The 13,436-nt window shown below is 42.5% G+C and overlaps 1 protein-coding gene across 3 annotated transcripts in view; it reads right to left on the bottom strand.

Moving 5' to 3' along the window:
* The window catches only part of dab2ipa (DAB2 interacting protein a), a 116,934-nt gene that overhangs the window by 38,908 nt on the left and 64,590 nt on the right, over positions 1 to 13,436 (bottom strand). The window lies entirely within an intron of this gene.

Here is a 13,436-nt window from a genome sequence, read left to right as displayed (position 1 = left end):
TTCTAGTCTCATTTAGAGTGAGTAAGAGGCATAACGCTGTTTTGTAGTGTTATTACACCAGATGTAGGCTATTTCATGCAGTCTTCGGGGTTGCCAAGTAGCGACCTTTGCTGGGCGTAGCAGTGTTGCACTGTATTCAAACTACCAGATTAAATGCACAGTACAGCATTTCACTATCTCCCCTGTATGCAGTTGATTTGCCATCTGTTGTGCAGTTCCAGTCCGTTAAAGTTAAAACATCAAAAGGAAAAACAGATTTGCAAAATATTTGATGCGAATAAAGACGAGCCTATTCATCGTTATTCATTGCTGCAGCCATCTCCAAGTTTTATCTCAGATATATCAGTTTACTACGTGGCTTTTTGACAGTTATTTTTTAAACTCCCGGCCACCTCCAAAATGTTTCAAACACTCCCTACTAACAGGAAATGTGCCTCGCGAAGGACCCTAGTTCCGAATAGAAAACATTAGAGCAAAGATGTCCCACAAAATAACAGGCAGAAAGCATGTTCTAGTGTAGGAAAGAACGAACATGGAGGCTATGCAGAAATAGGCTATTCTGTGCCTCTGAAGAACGTCAGTTTTTTTCTGATTTAATTTAGCTTTTGTATCGTGTATAATAAAAGGTGTATTTTAATGTGAACAGTGCATTCAGAACGAATTCACACCCTTTGACTTTGTCCACATTTTGTTGCATTACAGTCTGAATTAAAAATATATTAAATTTGGATATTTGTCACTGGATCACACACACACACACACACACACACACACACACACACACACACACACACACAACCCCATAATGTCAAAGTGGAATTATGTTTTTTTGGTTGACATTTTTACAAATGTATACAAAATAAAAAGCTGAAATGTGAACACATTTTCAACCCCTTTGTTATGGCAAGCCTAAATAAGTCCAGGAGTAATAATTTGCGTAACAAGTCACATAATAAGTTGCATGGACTCAATGTGTGCAATAATAATGTTTAACATGGTTTTTGAATGACTACCTCAACTCTGTACCCACACATACGATTATCTGTAAGGTCCCTTTCTCGAGCAGTGAATCCAAACAGATTCAACCACACAGACCAGGGAGGTTTTCGAATGCCTCGCAAAGGGCACCTTGGGTGGGTAAAAAAGAAAGAAAGCAGACATTGAAAATCCCTTTGAGCATGATGAAGTTATTTGGATGGTGTATCAATACACCCAGTCACTACAAGGATAGAGGCGTCCTTCCTAACTCAGTTGCCGGAGAGGAAGGAAACCACACCACCATGAGGCCAATGGTAACTTTGAAAAAGTTACAGAGGTTAATGGTTGTTATATGAGAATCAGAGGATGGATCAACAACAATATAGTTCATCCACAATACAAACCTAATTGAGAGAGTGAAAAAGCTTGTACAGAATAAAAACATTCCAAAACATGCATCCTGTTTGCAACAAGGCACAACAGTAATACTGAAAACATTTTGGCAAAGCAATTCACTTTGTGTCCTGAATACAAAGTATTATTTTTAGGGCAAATCCAATACAACTCATTACTGAGTACCACTCTCCATATTTTCAAGCAGAGTGGTGGCTGCATCATGTTATGGGTATGCTTGTAATCGTTAAGGACTGGGGAGTTTCTTCAGGATAAAAAATGACTTAATGGGGCTAAGCACAGGCAAAATCCTAGAGTAAAACCTAGTTCAGTGTGCTTTCCACCAGACACTGGGAGATGAATTCACCTTTTAACAGGATAATAACCTCAGGCATTGGTTCATATTTCCCTCGATCCTGACTAGTCTCCCAGTCCCTGCCACTGATAAACATCTCCACAGCATGATGCTGCCACTACCATGCTTCACTGTATGGGATGATGCCAGGTTATCTCCAGATGTGACGTTTGGCATTCAGGCTAAAGAGTTCAATCTTAGTTTCATCAGACCAGAGAATCTTGTTTCTCATGGTCTGAGTCTTTTAGGTGCCTTTTGGCAAACTCCAAGCGTGCTCTTATGTGCCTTTTATTGAGGAGTGGCTTCCGTCTGGCCACTCTACCATAAAGGCCTGATTGGTGGAGTGCTGGAGAGATGACTATCCTTCTGGAAGGTTCTCCCATTACCACAGAGAAACTCTGGAGCTCTGTCAGAGTGACCATCGGGCTCCCGAGTGGCGCAGTGGTCCAAGGCACTGCATCTCAGTGCAAGAGGCGTCACTACAGTCCCTGGTTTTTATTTTTTTATTTTACCTTTATTTAACTAGGTAAGTCAGTTAAGAACAAATTCTTATTTTCAATGACTGCCTAGGAACAGTGGGTTAACTGCCTGTTCAGGGGCAGAACGACAGATTTGTGCCTTGTCAGCTCGGGGATTTGAACTTGCAACCTTTCGGTTACTAGTCCAACACTCTAACCACTAGGCTACCCTGCCGCCCTCCGATTGCTCAGTTTGACCGGACGGCCAGCTCTAGGAAGAGTCTTGGTGGGCCCAAACTTCTTCCGTTTAAGAATGATGGAAGCCACATTGTTCTTGGGGACCTTCAATGCTGCAGACATTTTTTGGAGACCATTCCCCAAATCAAATGCCTCGAAACAATCCTGTCTCAGCTCTACGGATCAAGCTGTAGAAACATCTCAAGGACAGTCAATGACTGTCATTAAAAGACTCCAAAAACGGCCAATAATTTCAGGTCCAGTACCATCGTTGGGCCGCGGGTGTGAAAGATTCAGCAGACTGCTGGCATTACACATCTGGCTAAAATACTACTGTAGCTCTGCTGGAGTCACTTTTATTGATAACTTTGACACCTTCTGGAAACAGAAGATACTCTATAGGAATGACGGAGTCCATCCAAATCATCTTGGCTCCTGGACTCTGTCCACGCATTTCAAGGCTGCGTTGAAACAATGACTGGTAAATGATCCAAGACCAGCTCAGTTAATCCCTACCATTGTGATAACGAGTCGCCATAATGCTGCATCAAATGTACATGATCTTAGGGGCATTGGCAAACACAATGTAAGTCATTTAATTTATGTACCCCTAATTGCACCAAATACATCTGTTTATCCTACAGTTATTGTAAGCAGTAATCATGAGCCTATAAACCAGAGTTACATTGTTAGCACTGAGGCGATGTGCAATAGTAGGAAGACCACTTTACGCAGCTCGCCCTGCACTATCAGCTCCAATGTAAATAACATGAGGAAGTCTACCTCTGACAAGCTTCCCAGTAAAGCATTAAAAACAATCAAGCAACCCAGAAAATTGCTAAAAAGACCCCATACTAACATATGTAGCCTAAAATACAAGGTCCATGAAGTCAATAATTTGCTTGTAACAGATGACATTTATATTCTGACTATCTCTGAAACTCACTTAGGTAATACCTTTGATGATACAGTGGTAGCAATACATGGTTATAACCTCTACCGAAAAGACAGAAATGCCAACGGAGGCGCCTCACCTAAAGCCCATTCTTGTGGGATGCTGCTATAGACCACCAAGTGCTAACAGTCAGTAAAAACGGTTAAATCCCCTTGGATTGATGAGGAATTGAAAAATAGTTTGAGGCAAAATGTATGGCTATTAAGTCTGGCAGCCCAAATGATTGGCAAACATACTGCAATTAAGAAATCATGTGAATTAAATTAAACTAAATTAAAATAAACTACACTATGAAACAAAGATAAATTATATCAAGAATGATAGTAAAAAGCTTTGGGGCACTTTAAATTACATTTTGGGGAAAAAAGCCAACTTGGCTCCTTCATTCATTGAATCAGATGGCTCATTCATCACAAAGCCCACTGATATTGCAAACTACTTTAATGACTTTTTCATGGGCAAGATAAGCAAACTTAGAAATTACATGCCAGCAACAAATGCTGACCCTACACATCCAAGTATATTGGACCAAATTATGAAAGATGAGAATTGTACTTTTGAATTCCGTAATGTCAGAGTGGAAGAGGTGAACAAAATTATTGTTGTCTATCAACAATGTCAAGCCACTGGGGTGACAATCTAGATGGAAAATTACTGAGGATAATAGCAGACGATATTGCCACTCCTATTTGCCACATCTTAAATGTAAACCTACTAGAGAGTGTGTGCCCTCAGGCCTGGAGGGAAGCTAAAGTCATTCCGCTACCCGAGAATAGTAAAGCCCCCTTTGGTCGGCTATTTGAGCCAGTAATCAGCCTGTTACCAACCCTTAGTAAACTTCTGGAAAAAATTGTGTTTGACCAGATACAATGCTATTTCACAGTAAACAAATTGACAAGAGAATTTCAGCATGCTTATAGAGAAGGACACTCAACAAGCACAACACTTACACAAATGACTGATGAGTGGCTGAGAGAAATGAATGATAAAATGACTGATCATAGTCTGCTGCTGGAAAACTTATGTGTTATGGCTTTACACCCCCTGCTATAATGTGGATAAGGAGTTACTTGTCTAACAGAACACAGAGGGTGTTCTTTAATGGAAGCCTATCAAATATAACTCAGTTAGAATCAGGAATTCCCCAGGGTAGCTGTTTAGGCCCCTTGCTTTTTTCAATTTTTACTAACAACATGCCACTGACTGAATAAAGCGAGAGTTTCTATTACCGCGACTGAAATGACTGCTACCCTCAACAAAGAACTACTGTTAGTTTCAGAGTGGGTGGCAAGGAATAAGTTAGCCCTAAATATTTCTAAAACTAAAATCATTGTATTTGGAACTCTCACTAAAACCTAAACCTCAACTAAATCTTGTAATAAATAATGTGGAAATTGAGCAAGTTGAGATGACTAAACTGCTTGGAGTAACACTAGATTGTCATGGTCAAAACATATTGATGCAGTAGTAGCTAAGATGGGGAGAAGTCTGTCTATAATAAAACAATGCTCTGCCTTCTTAACAACACTATCAACAAGGCAGGTCCTACAGGCCCTAGTTTTGTCGCACCTTGACCACTGTTCAGTCGTGTGGTCAAATTCCACAAAAAAGGACGTAGGAAAATTGTAATTGGCTTAGAACAGGGCAGCACGGCTGGCCCTCGGATGTACACAGAGAGCTAATATTAATAATATGCATGTCAATCTCTCCTGGCGGAAAGTGGAGGAGGGATTGACTTCATCACTACTTTTATTTATGAGAGGTATTGACATGTTGAATGCACCCAGCTGTCTGTCTAAACTACTGGCACACAGCTCGGACACCTATGCACACCCCACAAGACATGCCACAAGAGGTCTCTTCACAGTCTCCAAGTCCAGAACAGACTATTCGAGGCACACAGTACTACATAGAGCCATGACTACATGGAACTCTATACCACATCAAGTAACTGACGCAAGCAGGAAATTAGATTTAAAAAATAAAATGTAAAAAACTTTATGGAACAGCGAGAACTGTGAAGCAACACAAACATTGGAACAGACACATGCATACACACACACACACACACACACACACACACACACACACACACACACACTACATACACATAGATTTAGTACTGTAGATATGTGGTAGTGGTGGAGTAGGGGCCTGAGGGCACACAGTGTGTTTTGAAATCTGTGAATGTATTGTAATGTTTTAAAAATGTATAAACTGCCTTAATTTTGCTGGATCCCAGGAAGAGGAGCTGATGCCTTGGCAGCAGCAAATGGGGCTCCATTATAAATATAAATGGAAACAAGATGCACCTGTGCTAATTTTCTAGTCTCATAGCCAAGGTTCTGAATACTTATGTAAATAAAGTATCTGTTTTTGTTTTTTAATACATTTGTAAACATTTCTAAAAACCTGTTTTCGCTTTGTCATTACGGGGTATTGTGTGTAGATTGTTGAGGATTAGTTATTTTTCAAATCCATTTTAGAATAAGCTTGTAACGTAGCAAAATGTGGAAAAGGGGAGTGGTCTGAATACTTTCCGAATGCACTGGAAGGCCTTCCAAACCATACCTGCACACTTTTTCATTTTCATTTTACCTGTATTGTTTTATTTGGTGCAACTAAATTAAACCTAAATATTAAAATTCATATCAGTTTAAATCTTGAATAAATAAATACACACTAAACTGAAGTCTTTAAACACTTAGTGTTTAAAATAAGTGCTGCGACTGGGAAGACATGATATCACATTGGCTTAGAAGGGTGATGACATGTTTTCGCCTCCTTTTGGCAACTGTTCCACTGCTAAGAAGATGTCTGATTGCTTCCAGAAATTGGATGTGACAGGAGTTTGGATTTAATGAGCACCAACACTTTACTTCAGACTCCAGAATCCTTCCATTAAAAGATTGGCCTCTCTGTCTAGCGTGTGTGTGTGCGCGGCAGGCACAGAGACGCCAGCAGGCATATCACAATGCCTTTTTTACAGGCCAGTAAAACAATGCCATGGCAGAAATCATTAAAGCCCTTAATATTTTCTCCAACATCCTTCTTCTCTTTTGCAGTCAGAGAAGCTGTGCTGCATTAAGGGAGGTAGTGTTGGTCTGGATTCAGACCTCTAAGGTCCCTGTTTCAGTTTCTTCACATGCACACGACCTGATACTCAATATGGAGCTCCTTGTGAATTAAGATTGAGGAAAATATCTCCCCACGACTCTCTATGCATCACACACACACACGGGTAGAGCTGATTGCCACTTCTCTATTGAATATTTCAATAGGTTTTAGAATAGCAGCATATCTGTGGGTGCCTTTCAAAGTAAAATTGTTGAGACGTCATTACAGAGTGAACTACAGTGTTGTGCATCTATTCTGACACAAAGGAACACTGTGCTGCCTGGCTAAAAGCAAATGAAGATGTCTACTAGCAGCAAATATTTTATGTGACACGCCATCATTCAAAATGTAAATTATATGACTCTGTAAATGAAAACCAGAACCAGAATGACAGAGAGTAGAGCTGGGACCACAAACTGAAAATGATTGACACCGACCATACCGATCACTTATAGCAGGCATTTTGCTGATATCATTCATTATGATAAGTAGCCTATGCTAGAGAAATGCAAAGTTTGGATTGAAATAAGTTTTCTAGTATGGGTTATTGTTAATGGGACAATTGAAGGCTACAACCATCAAACTACTAGTAGTAGTACTAGTAGTAGTAGTTTAAAGGATAAAAACGACAAAGAATTATAATCTTCTTCTATTTATTAATGTTGATTAATGGATTTTTGTCCATATCGCTCAGCTCTAAACAGAGACTACCACATAGCATCCAAACATGAGAAACACCCTCAATGTCTATAGACAGATAATGAGATGCCGAGCCCACAAAGCCTATACGTAAATGCAGCTTGTTAAGCGTCCCTAACACACTGAGATGAAGACAGTGCAGTCCATTAGATGTGGCGGAATACTCACCAGACATTCTATCAGAATCCCCGGAAACAATCGGAGCGGGGGGACGGGGGCGTGGAAGAGGTGGGGGATGATGAGGGAGCCGTCTCAGAGTTCCATTTTCTACTGAGAGCGTGGTGGTGCTCATTCAGCTTTCACAGTGGGCTTCTGCTAGCTGCTATTAGCCTTGCGCTCTCCTACCCTCCCTCTCTCTCTCTTCCCTCCCTCCTCCACTCTTCCCACCCCCTTCCCTCCCTCCCCTCCCAGTCTGTCTCCTCTGGACTCTTTATTCTAGCCCCACTGAGAGACAGCCTGCCCTACTTCCTCCCCCACTCCTCTCCTTTAAGGGCAACTGCTTTCTCTCTCCTTCTCTCCCTCTATCTGGCTGGTGGAGGACTGCTCGGAGTCGACCGTCTTGCGCTCTCTCTCTGTCCCTATCCTATCCTTCCTTCTCTCTGTCTGTGTGTCTGTGTGCACGCAGCATAAGGCTGTGTGGCGTGATGTAGCTCTGCCCCCCGCTGCCGTGCGTGTTTGTGCGTGCGTGCAGTCTTTTGTCTTGGTGTCTTTGTGACAGACCGGCCTGCTCCCTGCACAGGGACCTGCCTCCGGGGGAGTTGTGAGGGGGTGCGTGCGGACAGTACAGGGAGAGGCCATATGGTATGCTCTGTCAGCTTTGGGCTAATTGGTCAATCAGATCTTTTGGAGCTGTGCTCTGTTCAGAAGAATTCAGAAGCCTAGTTCATAGGCAGCATTCACTAAAGTTGTAGAGAACAAGGGTAAAGCATAAGTGGCCATTATCTTCCCTACACTGTCAGAAGAGGGACAGTCATTGACAGCCAGCTCTGAGAAGAATTTCAGTCACTGGAGGCACACGCACAATGCTACAATTAACAATATACACACTTGATAACTGTCAGGTTTTTATTGTTTCTATGACAACACTGCATAAAGTAAATGGTATCTTTGCTTCCCCGGCAACTGACACTTTCCACGGATAAGTGAGCAATTTTCAGCCAATTTTATTTTCTAGACTTCACAATATGTTTTTTTTCTCCTTTCACACAAATGATTGTGTCTCTGAAGTCTTACATGGAAGTGAGCGCAGCTTGAGCCACACAACTGTTTCTGACACATTGCTCGCGTCACCACAGAATTCTGGTACCTTAAGGGTTTTCTGCTTACCTTCCACATTAAAACGAAGAGTACTTCAGAGGAGGCTAATATAGTTAGGTTGCTAAGTAGTACTATATTAAAGGTGGCATAATGTAAAAACCTATTAAAACAAAGACCACTTAGTAAAGAATAGGAGAGATGGAGAAATCACAGCCTAAATCCAGGACTGATAGTCCAACAAGGTGATCATCTCCTGCTTAACGGCCCTGTAACGATTAGCTACCCAATTACAGGTAAGGACTACATACTCACACAGCACGAATAAGTATGTGCGTGAATGCGTGTGTGTGTGTGAAACGACGAACCACACCGAACGGTTAAGGATTGGGTTAAGCTCTCATTTAAATCAAATAAATCCAAAGTAACAAGACAGGGGCTTTGTGCCGATGAGTGGGATTCACTGCCGTAAGCATTATAGCTTACCACTTCCATTGGCTGGTCAGATCACTGCTCAGTCAGGACAGTGGCCTCTGGTAGTTCTGCATCAGCATATACTGTAACCTTCAGCATCAACAACATCACCACTACAACTGTCTTGACCTGTAACCTTCAGCATCAACAACATCATCAACACAACACTTGCACCTATTATGATGTCATCTCACGTAGCTCAGCGTGACATTTCTGGGCTAGTGGGATTGACAAAAATCTGTCTTGCGGCAGACAGAATCCTGTTTCTCTGCAGTCATTGGGATTTGATTCTCAACAAAACGTGTGCTTAATGTCAAGACATAACACTGATGGGAAACCTGGTACAGCACCACCAGTGTAATCAATCAACAATGCCGTCTCCTCCTGGCATGGTGTTTGCTGCTGGCCCTGGAAGGCTCAGAGCCTGATAGGAATAGAGCGGGCTGCATTAACATGCAGTCTGTCAGTGAGAAGATCTCAGAGTCATTTCCCATGTCAGACAGTGTTGAAAAGGAACAGAGACATGACATGATGACAGCCTCTGTCAAGCAGTAGCTCCCCTCCCCGCCTTCTTCCTGCTCCTGACAGCAGTTACCGTATAGGCCTGCAATATTAAGTTGCTCTGCTCCAAGCCCAGTCATGATGCCATGATGCCAGGAACATTTGGCGGATGGTCTCGGAAAGAGCCAGTTCAAAATCAAATACTCTTATACAAGGACCAAACATACGGTCTGTATACAAGCCAGCTGTTTGTTATAAGTACAGTAGCTATCAAATACAATACATTTGCTGTAAAAGTTCAAATGTGGAATTTGACCTGACATTTGGAAAAAGACTGACCCTGCTAGGTGTTTTTTATAGCTTCAGCAGTGAGTGGGTGTGGAGAAAAGCATTGGTCTAGACAGTAGAGATACAATGGGTTATTTTCCTTAAGAGTGTTTTTTTTCTCTGAATGAAGGCTCTTGCAAGTCTTATCAATCTCTCTGAAAATAAAATGCCCTATATAAAGGCTACATACTGTATTGACAGAATAGGTTCTACAATGATTTTTGTATATCTGTGAATTTTGCTTATTTTTGGAATGTTGTTTTGTGTAGGTTAAAAGCTGACCAATAAGAAATTGTTAGCTGATGATTGCATGATAAGCCTCAAGCTCCTCCAGCTGAAATTGTATTTGAGACAAATATGTTTGATAACAGATGCACCAGACTGAGTAAAAGGGCATACCTTATTATTCACTCTCAAATCACAGGCTGGTAAGCTTTGATACACACTCATGAAATAACCTTTATCGGAATAAATCAATCACATTTGAAATGAAAGATGGAAGGGAGATATGACATAAATTTGTGATTAGACAACAAAATGTATTGTAGACCCTAATGTAAGTGTATGGATCCAGTCATGAGGCATTTATAAGTTGTATTATTCAAGAATCAATAGGTAAATACCGTATATCACTCATTTAAATGACCATTGAAAACCAGGAAATCGTACAGATTTGGACTTTAATAATAGGCTATCCTACAAGAGGCTTTCCCTCACCTTCCAGAATGAAATTCGACATGCCAGTTATCAAATTAAGCACAAGTCTCCGAGACTCAAAGAGTGGCAAATATCGTTCCGACAGCGAGGCCAAATCCTCATCCTGTCTTTATTATGCACCACATCCACATTGCTCATCCCCGCCTGCCTGGGACTACTGCCAGTAAATACCTGATTGATATTAAAACAGTCAAGATGCCTCTGAGGACATACAGTACAATATTGATTGATCTATTTAGTGCATTTCCTAGGTAAAGTTACGAGTCTACTTATTTGGTTTCCGAATCAGTGGGCTATATATTTATAGTGTAGAATGCATGGTCAGTGAGTCAGTCATTGAGTCATTGGGTGAGCGAGCGAGTCAGTCATTGAGACAGCCAGTCAGTCAGTCATTGAGACAGCCAGTCGAGACAGCCAGTCAGTCAGTCGAGACAGCCAGTCAGTCAGTCAGTCGAGACAGCCAGTCAGTCAGTCAAGACAGCCAGTCAGTCAGTCAAGACAGCCAGTCAGTCAGTCGAGACAGTCAGTCAGTCAGTCAGTCGAGACAGCCAGTCAGTCAGTCGAGACAGCCAGTCAGTCAGTCATTGAGACAACCAGCCAGTCATTGAGACAGCCAGTCAGTCAGTCATTGAGACAGCCAGCCAGTCAGTCATTGAGACAGCCAGTAAGTCAGTCATTGAGACAGCCAGCCAGTAAGTCAGTCATTGAGACAGCCAGCCAGTAATTCAGTCATTGAGACAGCCAGCCAGTAATTCAGTCATTGAGACAGCCAGCCAGTAAGTCAGTCATTGAGCCAGCAAGCCAGTCAGTCATTGAGCCAGCCAGCCAGTCAGTCATTGAGCCAGCCAGCCAATCAGTCATTAAGCCAGCCAGCCATTGAGTCAGCCAGCCAGGAGGCCAGCCATTGAGCCAGCCAGCCAGTCAGTCAGTAATTGAGCCAGCCAGTCAGTCAGTCATTGAGCCAGCCATCAAGCTAGTCATTGAGCCAGCCAGTCAGTCAGCCATTGAGCCAGCCAGCCAGCCAGGCAGTCATTGAGCCAGCCAGGCAGTCATTGAGCCCCCCAGCCAGGCAGTCATTGAGCCAGCCAGCCAGCCAGTCAGTCAGTCATTGAGCCAGCCGGTCAGTCAGTCATTCATTCATTGAGCCAGCCGGTAAGTCAGTCATTGAGCCAGCCAGCCACTGAGCCAGTCAGCCATTGAGCCAGTCAGCCAGTCACACTGAGAAATCACTAGCTCAACACGGCCAATTGCAATATAGTACATACAGTACAGTATCAGTCCGAATTCGTGACTATAGTCAAGAGAAAAACAATATTGGTATCAGGCTCTAAAACAAAGACAGCAGCTTGCCATCAAAAAAAGGCACCAGTCTATTTCCTATTTTTTCTTCCTTAAAGATAGCTCCACTATTTCCTGGTTGCTAAAATTCAAATGGTTTGTTAAATTTTAGTTTATGTGACAAAACTAGCAAGGATAGTGTAGAGCAAGAGTACTCAACTCTTACCCTACAAAGTCCGGAGCCTGCTGGTATTGTGTTCTGCCTAATAATTAATTGCACACACCTGGTGTCGCGGGTCTAAATCAGTCCCTGATGAGAGGGGAACAATGAAAAAATGCAGTGGAAGTGGCTTCGAGGTCCAGAGTTGAGTTTGATGGGAGTAGAGAATCATTATACCATCTAAACCTCTGAAATATATTTTCCAGAAACAAGAATACTGTATTTTCAGCTGTTCGAAGCTGGTGTACAAAGCCGAAAGTAAAAGACGCAAAAAATAAACTTAAGCAATGGAAGCATAGACATAGCACACATATAACATATCTACCACTTCCTAGACTTGCTTTCAATGAGAATGACAGATCTATAAACAAACATTTCAATGTGAATTTGGACGGATCGCCCAAAAAGCTACATATTAAAGCTTTAAATAAAAACCAAACAAAGACACTAGTACACACACACACGAAGCTGAGAAGGCTTGCGACACAGGCTGGCCCGAGGGTCCCATGTCTCTTGGTATTAGTGTGTCTCTCTGTTACAGAGCTGTGTGCCACTGTAATTAAGTAGGCCACTGCCTGTACTGTACAGTACTGCCCTGAGCTGGAACTAAAAGATGACCTGGAAACCCTTCCAATGGCTAACCAGGCGACGGAAGGGACCACAGAAACACTACAGCACTGGGGGAGGGGGGTTCTCTCAGTTCACTGTTCTGTGCAGGGTGAGTCTTTCGAGGCAAAGGCGTCCCGGGTTAGCAAAACCAATGCCTCAAAGACAAAGGAGGTCCATACAAATGACAATGTCACAACATAATGTACAGCTATGGAATAAGGAACAAGCCCACATTGGCTCCTCATACAGTCTTGATAATGAAATGGTTGTTAGGGTACATGTTCAGAAACTAAATCAAATCCCCATTAGAACAGATATAGCATATAGGCTACATCAACCTCTACTTGTGTCCATGCCACTATAGAAACAAAACATGACAGTGTGTAGTGGAGGTGGCACCACTCTGCTGCATGGCCATTTATAACGTTCACTCAGTGGATTGTGTGAGCTCATTGAGTGGAGTGGACCTGTCAGTGACTGGTGTTGACGACACCCGCCCAGTCTGTTTGTCTACACCAGTTGTTGTTCCCAACCAGGGGTACTAGGACTGGGGGTACTTGGCCTATCCACAGAGGGTACTTGAGAAGATTCATGAGACTTTAGGCTTACTAGTAAAATGCACGAGTGTGTACTTTAGGGGTACTCCAGGCAGACCAAAATTCAGTTGATGGTACAGCAAACACTGGTCTACACTACTAGAGCCAGGAGGTTGGATGCCAGTTCCAAACATACCCACACAAACAAACACACCCTCAAAAGTAACAAACCATATTCAAGCATGTACGGTCCACTGCATCATACTCCAGGATAGCTACTCACACAAGCATTGCCACTATCATGCTCCAGTGCCTTGTGGTTGCCATG

Source organism: Oncorhynchus kisutch, linkage group LG3 (genome assembly GCF_002021735.2).
Source record: "Oncorhynchus kisutch isolate 150728-3 linkage group LG3, Okis_V2, whole genome shotgun sequence".
Taxonomy (NCBI): domain Eukaryota; kingdom Metazoa; phylum Chordata; class Actinopteri; order Salmoniformes; family Salmonidae; genus Oncorhynchus; species Oncorhynchus kisutch.
This window is presented reverse-complemented; position numbering and strand designations above follow the sequence as displayed.